The following is a 10,513-nucleotide window of genomic DNA, read 5'->3' on the forward strand; positions in this document are numbered from 1 at the left end:
TGATACCAGATTGTAAACCTGTCCGACCTGAACCCAGCATGCATTCTGTTTCTGTTTTTGTTCTTTTATGAGTTTGACGAGTTCAAGATTTCTTCCTGATTACAGCGACGAGCACCGAAATAAATCCCCACTCCGTTTGAAACAACTGTGTTTTAATGATTGTTTGTCGCAGCCTCGTGGTTTAGTGAAGATTAGAAGATTTACGGGCACTTCTCCCGGCTTTGGATTTTAATTCCAGAAACAATGATCCGATAATTAGAGCTTTGCCAGACGAATATGATCAAGAAGAAATGAAATTGTGCAGTTATTTTAAATTCTCTCCGACAAGGGGAACGACCCAAAGTGTTCCGAGTGAAGCACAGACCTGCTGAGATGATGAGATCCAGAGAGTCTCTGAGGATCAACAACCTTTAAGAACACATCTCCACTGGACACTTATCCATCTCAACACAATCCTGACTCCACCTGAGATCATAACTCACGGCCTTGTTGGTGTCGTGTGTGTGTGTGTGTGTGTGTATGTGTGTGTCTGTGTGCGATTCAGTCCCTGCGTCGTTTGACAAAAACGAGTCTAAATATAAAGCTGCCGTCGGGATGAAAGAAGGAACGGTCTCCGAGATCCAAACCTGTCTTTTAATCCTCAGATGAAATCTCATGTCGAATGGACAGGCTGTGATTGAAGTCTGCTTTCCTAATGTTCAAAGAGGAACAACAACATATGCATACAGTCAAAAGCAGCTGCTTGATTTTTTTTACGATGTAATTCATGTCATTCTTACCAAAGCTAGAAACAAAGAGCTATTACAAAAAAAAGGAGAAGATTCCAGTTGAGTGATTGACAAGCGGTTAAAAATAAAACGTCCCAACCAGCGGTGAAATAAAAATGCAAGTCTAATATGAGCTTGTTTCAAGGTTTGTGAATAAAAAACACTTGAAACAGAACCAGCAGTCGTGTGTGATCATATAAACAGAAACAAACCTCATTTAACACGACTTGAAACGACACCTTGGTCGTACGGTTGTTGTGTTTCCTTTGTTGTTGTGTGTTTTTTGATGACGGCATCGAGATTGTGGGATTGAAATGAGACGCAGAGTGTTTCACGAGGGCCGAACCCCGTGTGAGAGTTTATTTGGAAGCAGGTGAAGCTGAACGGCTGAGGCGTGTGTTATTGTTGTAGCCGCGGCTGCGTGAGTGTGTGTTTGTCCTCAGGCCTGAAAGTAGCAGATGACAGAGCTTTCTCACATCAGTCTGAACTTTTTCTCCACTATTACATTGTGTGTTTGCAGAGACACAAACGCTATCGGTGCACAAGTGGCTACTTGTTGTGGTTCTCCCGCTGACAGACGCTAGCACCTCACACTTCCTCCTCCGTCATTCCACGGCTTCGCTCGGTTACTTTGGATTTGGCAGCGGCCTTTTTGTGCGTCGTGTGCCAGGAGTGAATAAAGTCTATGTGGCCTTATCATCAAGGCCCGGGACCCCCCCCCCACCTGACTTGGACTTATTCCTCCCCCACACCTCAAGGATGTGTTAAATTAACACTTATTATATTATTATATTAAACTGCATTACATTGCATATTGCATTTGACACTGTTCACTGTTTTGCATTTGGCATTTCACTTTTTACTCCACTTTTTATATCTTTTATCTTTTATATATTTTTATATAGATATCTTTATGTCTAAATAAATGTTGCTTTGTATAAATATTGAAAAAGTGAGTAAATAAGAAGTAAATAGTGAGTAAATATATATTGTTTTTTATAGTTTTTCTTATGGGTGGTGTTTTTATTGTGTTTTTATGTTTCCATGTTCATTGTATGCACCAATAACCAGAGCAAATTCCAGGTAGGTGTAAACCTACTTGGCAATAAATACCTTCTGATTCTGATTCTGATTCTGATTATGTGCGATGTGTGTTTGCAACGTACGTAAAGGGTCCAACACAGAACGTTAGTAAAGTGAATGCATAATAAATAAGCCATATGATCATTTGAACTTCAGGTCTGTAGTCCTACAGGATGCAGAGATATGAGGGAAAAGGCAAAGACAGGAGGTGACAGTCGGTCAGAATATGAGTAGACGAATGTATCGTGTGAATATTAACCCTATAACATATTTATAGGGTTTTAAATGAAGCTGCTTTGATCAATGTTTTATATAAACAAAGTTTTATGACTGTAAAATGAAAAATCGTGCTCGTAGTTTAGCTGCAGGAGCATTTTAGTGTCTTTCAGTTCACAGTTTTTGGGTTTTACAGCCTATGAATGGTAAACACACAGTCAGCAACTGGTTTCTTTACCAACCAGTTATCAACACTGTGTGTGCAGCTTGTTGTGCTGCAGCCAAGCGGCCGCTGGGATTTACCTGCCCAGTGTCTGTGGAGACCACTCAGGGAAAAACATGTTTCTTCTGTGGGGGTTCTTGTTTGGTGGTTTCAAAGCAGGAATAGATATTTTTTTTATTATAGATTCATGAATATCAAAGGAGAGACGTCAGACCTGCAGAGTAACAAGTCACAGTGTCTGGTCAGGAGACTGTGGTATTCTAATTACGTGTAAATGTTATTGGTTCAATAAATTATAGTTGTTAAAAGAAGAAATGAAAGAAGGAGGAAGAATTTAATTAAAGGTGGTAAAGGTGTTCCGATCATTTCTTCCTCCTCCACTATAAAAACCTCAGGAATCCCTAATGTTTAAATTAGCTTCTAAAAACAATGTATATTTAAAAAGGGTTTAAACTTAGTTATATTACAGAAAACTTTGTGTTTATATAATTTGTTGTTTGTGATGGTTTGTGATATAAGAACTGGTCATTATACTGTTTCCTTCATAACTATAATGAATTATTTGCAACTCTTCCATATGCTATGCTAACTCATTCTAAATATGTATATTTTTATATCTATTCGTGTCTTTCAAAGTATAAAAAATACAAATAACTCATAAAAATACACATTTAAAAGCTGTAACTGTTGGTTTTGCTCGTCGCCCTCTAGGCGTCTCGTCCAGTCGCAGGTTTAAAGCTGAAGTTTGACCTTTGACCCAGATGTTACCTGAGCCCCGACTGTAAAAACACATTTCACTGCATCTCAGACGGTTTTTCTTTCCATCAGAACACGAGTGTAAAGCTGCAGCCGTCACTCACTCTGTACAGTAAGTACAGTAAGTGGGACACAGGGAGGGAGGTATTGTTCACCATCTATTCTCTCTCTCCCTTCACCCAATAACACCCATTCACACACTCTTTCTAACATTGCTGCTTGACCTATTTCCTCTCATGTAATATATCGCTAAAGCAGCCTTGTGAAATGGCTTAATTATTCATGCTTGATTTCAAAATGAAGAGCTTTGAGAACACGGCTCCACAGGAGGATTGACACACGCAACGGTGCTCGAACAAGCACACACACTGAGGCGCACCGGGGCCCGGGCTGCTGAGGAGAACAAAAACACACACACACACACACACACACACACACACAGACACACACCCTTGACTGACTTCATCCACTGTGTTGTGCACAGAGCATTAAAGCACGAGTGAAGATAAATGCCCTGTCAGCGCCTTTAATGATTTATTTCAAACATTTCACTTGATCCAATAAGGTTACAATCTATGGAAGGTAATTGTTTATACAGAAATAGAGGGCATTTTGTTTGTTTAATTGAGCACTGAGCGGGGGGGGAACAAACCAGCCCCTCAGCCATGGTTGCACCGTCACAAATATCAATTTGACTTTTTTTTAGACAACACGTTAATATCCAGTGTTGGTCGTCTAGAGCAGGGGTTTTCAACTGGTTTTGTCCCAGGGACCATTCTGCCCACTGATGTGCCTACGTGTGTGTGTGTGTGTGTGTGTGTGTGTGTGTGTGTGTGTGTGTGTGTGTACGTGTGTGTGTGGATAGAAGGAAGTTTTAACATTTGGTTTTCCATGTTGGTTTTATCTAAAAACCTCAAACAAATCTAGAAAAATCTGTGTGAAAAACAACAAAAACGGTTGATTTTCAGTGCTTAGGAATTGAAAATAAAACTAAAATGCAGTTTGTAGTTGTACTGCATCTCAGAACCATATGTACATCAATATATAACGTTCATGACTTAAATGTACAGACGTGTAGCTGACATGTTTAGAGAACGTTAAAGTAACGGTGATCGATAACAATCAACATAAACTGGGGCTACAACTGAAGAGGGAAGATGACAAAGTAATGCCGAATATGTCACAAATGAAAATCATACAATATCACACAAACAATTTTAAGCCTACTTAAGTTTAACCTCATGATCACCAGCACCTTTGTATTATTTTAGTTATATTTTTCTTATTTTTGATATTTTTCACGATATTCAAGAGTAATCTGGAAATGTGTCGAAATATCAAAGCGAATTTCGTGGACCCCCTGCAATGCCGTCGGTTGAAAACCCCCTGGTCTATAGGTTTGAATCTCCCGTCTGTCCATATGGACGAGCGTGCACGTGGGCGTCCCATCCACCACACACACACACACACACACACACACACACACACACACATTCAGTTTGCCCCCCCGCCCCACGTGCACGTCCTGCAGTGAGGTGAGGCGGCCTGTCACTTGTCCCTTGCTGTTGCTTTAGTCTGCGTCGACAGTGTGTCCACCCCGGGTTTGTCAGTGTCTCTTCAGACCGGACCTGTCTCGTTCAGCACATGGCGGAGGACGCTGACGGACATTTCCAGTTCCGTCTCCGTCTCCGTGTCCATCACTCGGCTGCGGGACGCCCCCCCCCCCCCCCCCGACGCATCTTAGTTTGAGCTCCTGAAATTTGTTGACAGTTGCAGAGGGTGGTCTGCAGTTCTGCCAGCCTGGATTAGGGGAGATGTGATCTGATTCTGACTGGAGGGATGCAGGTTGCCTGCTGTGCATAAATGCTCAATTGCGGTTCGATCGATATCTCGCTAATAGGTTTTGAAAATTGAAAACAATGCAAATAGAAGAGACGCGTAAATCCCCGCGGAGGGATTTTCAAACACGAAGCCAAAGGGCTGAGCGGAGGTGGGAGAAGTGACACCGCCTGTTTGTTTGTTTCCCGTCCTGGAGGATTCGATCCATTCATCCTCTCTCATGTCTGTTGCTTTGCTGCCAGTCAATCTCCCGTTTGTTCTCTTAATTTCCTGCGAGTCGCTGATGAGAAAAAAGAAGGAGTGTTTAATTAGCGCTCCCCCTGTTCTGCTCAAACACTTTTATAGGACCAGGGAACAGAGCTCAAGTCTGTTTCTAATGCAGACGGAGGCACTCAGATAACCAACACTCCCCCCCCCCACCCCCCCCCCCATCTTGAAGAGGACAACTTCAGCTTTTAATAAACATGTAATAAGAAGGAAAACAGCTGGTAGCTGCATCACAGATGGCGCCGTTCTTGGCAATCTCCGAGGAAGGGACCACACGTACAGATGGCTCATTATTCCAGCATTTGGTTATGCATATTGCACAAAATTTTATTCCAATGCTTAACAACCAGTATAAGCAATACAGGTGTTACTATCTTTCATGCAGCCCCCCCCCCCCCCCCCCTTCCCCTTCCCCTTGTCCTCCTGTGTGAAGTCAGCAGTCAGGTTCTTGTTGTGGTCGGATCTCCTGATGCGGATCACTCACACTCGCTCAGAGCTCACCTCTCTCTCCACATCAGTATTTCGGCGCCGTCTCTGTTTGTGCGAGTGTGTGTGTGTGTGTGTGTGTGTGGGGGGGGGGGGGGTTACTCTGCACTCAGGTGTGATTCATAGCTAAACCAGCTGTCAGTCTCGTCCCAGGCTGCGGCGGCTCTGGTTTTCAAAAGTGCACCTTTGTGTCATTAAGGTAACGGCCCGCAAATACCTCAGCGGCTCGTTGATTAAGACGGAAGGGAGGGAGGGAGGGAGGGAGGGAGGGAGTGGGGGGGGTATTGATCACGAAGCAACGGCACAAAAAACAAGCGAGCGGCGGGTGCGAAGCCGAACGCACCAGCGCCCGACCTCGACCTCAACCCAACTCGCCAAAAACCCGTCTGAACGCTCGTGAACTTGAACGTCCTCTGCGGATTCTTTTTATATTCGATCAAATAGAAAAAAAATATCACTGTAAGAAAAAAAAATAATTTGAATGAAACCGAGGCGAAGGCTTCAGTCCCCAGCCGAGATCTTTTTTTAGGTTTGACTGTTTTAGATTACAGATGCTCTCTAATTGGCCACGGTCAAATAAAACCCGGCTAATGAGGCATCGCATTCATTTGCTTATTTCCTTTCAAGTTTGTTTCCCTTTGTATCTCGGAGCAGGAAGTCGGCTGTGGCGCTCGCTGCCGCTCTTCTCGGGGTATTCTTAGTCCAAAGACTATTACGCCTCAAATGAACATGTAAATATATGGTTTTTTTTGTTTTTTTCTTCTCTTCCTGCTGCAGAATCGCTGAAACTGGGAATTTAATCATTCGCTGCATAAACAGCTGCAACAATAAACCCCAGAACTTTAACTCGCATCGCGCCGCCTTTGCATTATTTAGATTTTTGCACGGCAGGTTTTTTTAAAGTAAAGATAAAAACAAACTAAAAGGCTCCGACTCCGACTCGCTGCGTCTCCATTACCCGAGGAACTGGCCTCGGACTTCTCCTTCAACGTGATGATGAACTGTGCTAATCATAAGTGAGAGCGAGATGTAGACACTTTTATACGTCCGCCTCTCTGCACGCCTGTGTGTGTCTGTGTGTGTGTCTGTGTGTGTGTGTGTGTGTCCTGATGAAACATCCCAGGGATTTTCTTTCAGACCTCCTCACACTTGACACTCCATGTATGCCGGAGCTGTCCCGTCCAATTTACCACAGGAGTCAATGTGACCTTTCTGCCGGTGGAATGACTATAATGTACTTGAGCAGATGTCAGTCTCCGGCCGGGATCATCCCCTGTGTCATATGTTTTGTCTTGCATGTTTTACAGTCAGCGGGGGGGCAGGGTGGGGGGGACGCTCCTCAACTTTAAAGTCATACTCGGACATGTGACGCCTCATTACCACTCGGGCCTATCCGATGCAGCATGCACCTTTTCCCTCCACTGTTATTTTATATTTACAGATATTTACAGTTTCCCAGCCTGTCGTTAGCTTAGCTGCTAAATCCACTTTTATCCAATGTATAAACTGCTCCACTGTGTTTTCCTTTCAATAATAAGCTTTTCTTTTATATTTTCAATTTATTATGTATATTATACAAACCTTTATTATGTTCTATCATCTTTTTTTTTTTACTATTTTAGGCTTCATGAACCCGACCCAAGAGACAACCGATAACACTTTGGTGCGGATCTGAGTCAGCCGATTTCGTTGCTTTCACTTTCTATAACATAGATTTTCTTAAAAAACTGTTCATGGATGTTTCGGGGACTGATATTTATGGAGTTGGTGTAATTTAGTGCTTATCCAAAATAAAAGTCCGGATCTAGTGAATTTAAAGGTAGTTCCATGGTTTTATTTCTGTATTTGCCTGTGACCTTTTGACCTGTCAGATCAGTTGTAATTCTGTTATCTTTTTATGCCGATATTAACTGTATGTTTGCAAACAATAAATAGATGAATAGTAGAAACAATGCTGGGAACAAGTAGCATGTTTCCCAGCCTGTTAGCCACCGACTCAACTGCTACGGTTCAACTTCCTGCTTCCGGCGCCACATTCTATAAACGACACCTGTTTTCTGAAGAAGCCAGAGTGATGTCACTTCCTTTATAAAACCAGAGCGTTAGTTTATTTCCACAAAAGCAGCTAAAGGACGTCCGGCTGTTTTTCCTTTTTCTCTCTGACCACAAGAATTCATGACAATTCAATGCAGCGTGCACCTGTTCCCTCGAGGGTTTTTTATATTTCCAGATATTTACAGTTTGCTTAATGCAGTTAAATGTTATAATTACAGTTTCCCAGCCTGTCGTTAGCTTAGCTGCTAAATCCACTTTTATCCAATGTATAAACTGCTCCACTGTGTTTTCCTTTCAATAATAAGCTTTTCTTTTATATTTTCAATTTATTATGTATATTATACAAACCTTTATTATGTTCTATCATCTTTTTTTTTTTACTATTTTAGGCTTCATGAACTCGACCCAAGAGACAAACGATAACACTTTGGTGCGGATCTGAGTCAGCGGATTTCGTTGCTTTCACTTTCTATAACATCGATTTTCTTAAAAAACTGTTCATGGATGTTTCTGGAAATGATTTAGTGCTTATCCAAAATAAAGATCTAGTGAATTTAAAGGTAGTTCCATGGTTTTATTTCTATATTTGCCTGTGACCTCTTGACCTGTCACATCAGTTGTATTTCTGTTATCTTTTAATGCCGTTATAAACTGTATGTTTGCAAACAATAAATAGATGAATAGTAGAAACAATGCTAGGAACAAGTAGCATGTTTCCCAGCCTGTTAGCCACCGGCTCAACTGCTGAGGTTCAACTTCCTGCTTCCGGCGCCACATTCTATGAGCGACACCTGTTTTCTGAAGAAGCTCTAGTGATGTCACTTCCTTTATAAAACCAGAGCGTTAGTTTAATTCCACAAAAGCAGCTAAAGGACGTTCGGCTGTTTTTCCTTTTTCTCCGACCACAAGAATTCATGACAATTCGATGCAGCGTGCACCTATTCCCTTCAGTGTTATTTTATATTTCCAGATATTTCCAGTTTGCTTAATGTATTTAGATGTTATAATAACACAGTAATTACTATTTTGAACAACAGCTTCTTAATTTTTCCTCGTTTGCTCTGTCCTGGTGCGACACAAACGCAGGAGACAAAAGGAAGCCAAGTGATTTAAAGCTCTTAAAAGCATAGGTAGGCTGCACCGAATAACTGTCACATGTTTTTGGCTCTAATTCTAATTCCCCCACCCCCCCACCCCCCCCCCTCATGCTCGTCTTATTGCTCATCAGCTAAGTTGTCAGGTCTGCTTCATCCCTTTGATGGCATCACTGACAATTAGCAAGACGATGCCACACAGAAGCATGTGGACAGGCACATCTCTCGCTGCTGAGCCAGACGGTTTCACGTGTGACAAAAATACATCTCAAGGTCAGTGGCTGCTGTCACTTTTTTAAAAGTATCTGATTCCTTCAGAGGCAGATTTATGGGATTGGATTTATTTTGAGAAGGTTTACTGGCTAATGATAAGGTGCCGGAGAGAGACACTGGTGAGTGGAGCCGGGGAATTAAATCAGTGAAGGAGCTGAAGGAGCTTCGTCTCTGCTTCCTCCAGACTTTCTATTGTTTTATACGTCAACAAAACGTAGAGGGATGCAGTATATATATTTACTCTGCGTTTAAATATAGTTTAATTTAGATAGAGAGATTAGATAGAGCTATGAGATGCATTAGATGCATTAGATATATAGATTCAGGACATATATACATATACTGTACATATATAGGTTAGATATATAGATAAATAAGATACATCCACTAGATGCATTAGATAAAAAGATTAAATTGGATAAAGAGATAGACATACATATAGATAGATAGATGATAGATGTATGACAGAGAGATAGATGTATAGATAGATGATAGATAGATAGATACATGTATAGATAGATAGATAGATAGATAGATAGATAGATAGATAGATAGATAGATAGATAGATAGATAGATAGATAGATAGATAGATAGATAGATAGATAGATAGATAGATAGATAGATAGATAGATAGATAGATAGATAGATAGATAGATAGATAGAAAGATAGATATACATATAGATAGATATATAGATAGAAAGATAGATAGTTAGATATACATATAGATAGATAGATAAATGAATAGATACATAGATAGAAAGATAGATAGAGAGATAGATAGATAGATAGATAGATAGATAGATAGATAGATAGATAGATAGATAGATAGATAGATAGATAGATAGATAGATAGATAGATAGATAGATAGATAGATAGATAGATAGATAGATAGATAGATAGATAGATAGATAGATAGATAGATAGATAGATAGATATACAGATAGATAGATAGATACATGTATAGATGTAAAGATGTATAGATATATGATAAATAGATAGATAGATAAATGACTAGATAGATAGATAGATAGAAATAGATAGAAATAGATAGATAGATATACATAGATAGATAGATAGATAGATAGATAGATAGATAGATAGATAGATAGATAGATAGATAGATAGATAGATAGATAGATAGATAGATAGATAGATAGATAGATAGATAGATAGATAGATAGATAGATAGATAGATAGATAGATAGATAGATAGATAGATAGATAGATAGATAGATATACATATAGATAGATATATAGATAGAAAGATAGATAGATAGATATACATATAGATAGATAGGTGATAAATAGATAGATAGATAGATAGATAGATAGATAGATAGATAGATAGATAGATAGATAGATAGATAGATAGATAGATAGTTAGATAGTTAGATAGATAGATAGATAGATAGATAGATAGATAGATAGATAGATAGATAGATAGATAGATA

The sequence above is a fragment of the Limanda limanda genome, chromosome 7 (genome assembly GCF_963576545.1).
Source record: "Limanda limanda chromosome 7, fLimLim1.1, whole genome shotgun sequence".
Taxonomy (NCBI): domain Eukaryota; kingdom Metazoa; phylum Chordata; class Actinopteri; order Pleuronectiformes; family Pleuronectidae; genus Limanda; species Limanda limanda.